The sequence below is a fragment of the Triticum dicoccoides genome, chromosome 5A, assembly GCF_002162155.2.
Source record: "Triticum dicoccoides isolate Atlit2015 ecotype Zavitan chromosome 5A, WEW_v2.0, whole genome shotgun sequence".
Classification (NCBI taxonomy): Eukaryota; Viridiplantae; Streptophyta; class Magnoliopsida; order Poales; family Poaceae; genus Triticum; species Triticum dicoccoides.
In genome coordinates this window covers 702,723,087-702,727,655 of record NC_041388.1, presented here as the reverse complement: position 1 = coordinate 702,727,655, position 4,569 = coordinate 702,723,087, and positions in this window count along the sequence as shown.

The following is a 4,569-nucleotide window of genomic DNA, read 5'->3' as shown; positions in this document are numbered from 1 at the left end:
GAGCAAAGCATTTCCTTTTAGATTCCCTCGTTTTATTGCACTAGCTACCTCTTACACTTCGCATGAGGGAAATAGTCTATCCATTTTTTCATGAGGCAACGAGGAGATATTCATCCCCTATAATCAATATCAGTGAAGTAATCCCGGAACTCTAGAAATCATGAAGAATTTGTTCTATTTACGCGGGCTGGCTGGCCTTGGTCCTCGGAAGAAAATTCCGGAAGAAAGCAAAGCACTAGTAGTAGAGGACAGTCGGTAGAAGGTTCCGTTTTGGCTTTTGCTCCCATCACCCTCATTTCTTTAAATGATTATTAAACGTACGTACGATGCCCATTATTGCTTATTGTAGTTTACAAAAAATGTCTGCTTGCCAAGAAACAAACAAATTTGGGAAAACTTCCAAAACTATCACTTCATCCTGTCCTAGCATCTCCGTGGCGTGAGTTCTCCCGCTAAGTCTAAGGGCACGTTCAGATCGCGGGAGCCCAGCCAGCGTTCGACAGCGACTTGGTGGCTATAGCGAGAGAAAACGCTTTGTGCGGGAGTGTAGCGAGAGAAAACTAACCGGTACACTATCTTGAGCTCACTTGGCGGTGGCATATCAGGTAATATTGACCAACTTCTTCACTTTCGATTTTTGGGAGCTAGGCTCGTCCAGCATCTAATTTGTGCACTACTAGGATGCTCTGCTCCACGAAGCCAGCTTCTCGGAGCTGCGCCGTTCGGGCCTGCTCCTAAGCGGAGGGGATGAAGCTCGGAGCTGGAGACGTTCAGAACGGGGCCTAAGTACTAGCTAACTAACCCCCACATGCCAAGCCCCAGCTAGCTAGCCGAATTGGCGAATTCAATTCAATTTCAATACTCGCTTAAAGTCCAAACCACATTGGGCACACCAAGGTTTAAAGAGGATTATGCTAAAGACACAACTCAACAAGCCCTAAAGAGAAAAAGGGGGAAGGCGGGTGACCGAGACCAAGTGCCCAACAGGCCCCATCATTGCCATCGTCACCGCCTACGAACAAACTAATCCGGCTCTGGGGTGGTGGGGGAAGCGCAGGAGCCAACCGGAAGGCCAACGCACCAAGATCTGTGATGGAGATGTCGATGGCGTCCGGGTCCTGCTAGTGGCTAAGCGACCGCTAAAGCTATAAGTAGACACACATTTTGAAAACCGCGTCAGCCGTGAAAAGGCGTACGCCGAATCACAAGTTTATTGCGGACAATCCAGACCGTCTAGATAAAGACCCTTATCCCAGCCACCTAAAGTGACGGATACGCATCGTGGACGCCTGGAGTTTGACGAATAGGTAGGGAAAATTGGTGTTGCACCACTGTCCGTCTTCACCTGCTTGTAGCCCGACAAAAATGGCTGCTCACTAGAAACAAATTTGGGAGAAGTTCCAAAAGTGTTACTTCATCCTGTCCTAGCATCTCTATGGCGCGAGTTCTCCCGCTAAGTCTAAGTAGCTAACTAACCCCCGCATGCCCAGCCCCAGCTAGCTAGCCGAATTGGCGAATTCAATTCAATTTCAGTACTCGCTTAAAGTTCAAACCACATTGGGCACACCAAGGTTTAAAGAGGATTCTACTAAAGACACAACTCAACAAGCCCTAAAGAGAAAAAGAAAGGGAGGAGGGCGGGTGACCGAGACCAAGTGCCCAACAGGCACCATCACTGCCGTTGTCACCCCCTACGAAAAAACTAATCCGGCTCCGGGGGTGATGGGGGAAGCGCAGGAGCTAACCAGAAGGCCAACACACGAAGATCTGCGATGGAGATGTTGATGTCGATGGCGTCCGGGTCCTGCGAGTGGCTAAGCGACCGCTAAAGCTATAAGTAGCCACACATTTTGAAAACCACATCAGCCGTGAAAAGGCGTACGCTGAATCACAAGTTTATCGCTCCTGTTGGCACATCATTCAAGAAGATGTCATGGCTGTTTTTCACAAGTTCCATCAGCTGGCAGGGCAAAACTTTGCAGAAATAAACACTGCTGTGAACACGCTGCTCCCAAAGAAGAATGGTGCCTCTGGGGTTAATCACTACCGGCCGATTAGCCTGATTCACTCAGTTGCAAAGCTCATTTCAAAAGTTCTTTCTGCAAGGCTTGCAGGGGTTATTGCTGCACTCATTTCACCGGTGCAGACCGCCTTCCAGAAAGGTAAAATGCATACATGACAGCTATCAATACGTCCAAAGCTGTGTTAAGATGTTGCACAGAACAAAGAAGAAGGTGTTGTTCTTCAAGTTAGATATAGCGAAAGCCTTTGACTCTTTGTCCTGGGAGTATTTGCTAGAGCTCATGCAGAAGATGGGCTTCCCGCTAGATGGAGAAATTGGATCGCCTTACTCCTCTCCTCCGCCTCATCTTCCTGCATGCTAAATGGAACGCAAGGCCCAACCATTTTCCATGGCTGTGGATTCAGGCAGGGCGACCCGCTCGCTCCCCTGCTCTTCATCTTGGCAATAGACCCATTGCACCGACTCCTAGAGGCTGCTGCAGAGGAGGAAATGATAGCAAATCTGCCGGGCCATGGCATCAGCATGAGGATTAGTTTGTACGCTGACGATGCTGTTATTTTCGCAAACCCTATGAAGGAGGAAGTGGACACGCTGCTATACCTGCTGCGCGGATTCGGGGAGGCTACGGGACTGAAACTGAACCAAGAGAAATCTTCAGTCATCCCAATAAACTGTGGTGATGTTTAGTTATCAGAAGTTCTGGAAAACTTTAGAGGGCAGCAGTCCAACTTCCCAACCACCTATCTGGGGCTCCCAATCTCTCCAAGAAAACTGAAACTGGTGCACTTTCAGTTCATCATCGACCGGATCCGCGCTAGGCTGGCTAGATGGAAAGGAAAACTCATGAACATTGCCGGTCCGCGCGTCCTGGTGCGTGCAGTCCTGACAGCCTTGTCGGTTTTTGCTATGACAGTCCTAAAAGTGCCGAAAAAATCCTGAAAGAGATGGACAAGGCTCGGAGACAATTCCTATGGGCTCAAGAGGAGAACTTAACTGGCGCCAAGTGCAAGGTAGCCTGGGGAGATGTTTGCCTCCCGCTAGATAAGGGGGGCTTGGGTTGCTCGATCTCCGTCAATTCAATACAGCTCTCAGGTTGCGATGGCTGTGGCTTGCTTGGCAGCAGCCGCGGAGACCATGGATGAGCTTCCCACCCCCATGTGACTCTGAAGATCGCGAGCTGTTTTCATCTACAACCTCGGTGTAGTTGGGCAACGGAAAACTGGCGCCCTTCTAGACGAGCAATTGGATCGGAGTTTCCACGCTGCACCATGAGTTCCCGGCTCTGTTCCGCCACTCAAGAAGGAAAAATAGGACGGTAGCCGATGCATTGACAGAGGACAAATGGGTGCGAGATCTCCGACACGGAAACACTGTGGAGATTGCCCTGGAGTTCCTGCAAATGTGGAGGAAGATTCAGAGGGCGGGTGTCGTGCTCTCCTCCGAGGAGGACAAGATCAGCTGGGTCGTCGGAGCGGACGGCGGCTCCTACTCGGCCAGGACTGCGTACAATCTCCAAATAAGTGATGCCCCTTCCTCGGGGATCAAAGTAGCATGCTGGAAGGCTTGGGCGCCAGGCACAGTGAAAATCTTCGCTTGGCTTCTCCTCAAGGATAGATTATGGTGCAACGACTGCTTGCAACGTCGAGGTTGGCCTAATGGTTATTTCTGCATCTATTGCAACAGAAACTTGGAGAGTTCAACGCACCTTTTCTGGGACTGCCCTTTTGCTCGATCAGTCTAGCAGACAACGTCCTCTAGATTTGGCTGTGCAGCACTGAAAGAGGAGCGACATCCAAATCACAGCTCTCTTAAACACTGGGAACGGATCGTCGCCATGATGCCCCACAGCTGGAGGAAGGGCTTCAAGACAATGTTACTGTTGATCACCTGGGAGCTGTGGAAAGAGAGGAATGCATGTGTCTTCAGGGGAAAAACTCCTCTGACGGAGGATGTGCTATGAGCCATCAGGAGCACGCTGGAGCTCTGGCGGCTTGCCGGAGCAAGATGTCTTGAGCCCCCGTTCGGGGAAGATGTAGCGAGATAATACCTTAGTTCGTTTTAGTTTGGGAAGCTACATCTCCCAGCATCTGGCAACCATGATCACTTGATCACCCTTGTATTTTCCGCTGCTTTCTTCTAAATTAGTGAAGCCGGTGACCCCAGATCTTTCAAAAAGAATTTCTCATTGCTGCGGCTTAGTTAAAGTGTTGTTTTTTTGACAAATTCCTTGAATGTATATGTCGCTGTTGTGCGAGGACAGTGCTTTCATGTCTATGTTGCTGTTGGTGTAACAGTGTGAGCACAGTGCTTTTGATGTCGTGTCCCTCTCATTACTTGTCTGCTCCCAGATCTCAATATGACCCATCTAGCATGCCTTGGATTGTTGGCAGGTTGTTAATGATCAATTGGTTAATACTCCCTCCGTTTCAGTTTATAAGTCCTGCGCCTATATCTAGGTTGTCAATTTTATCACCCTAATCCGCAAGAGAGCTGGCGCCACCGCCCGTGTCACGCTGGAGGAGGAGCGCAAGAGGGAGTTTAATATC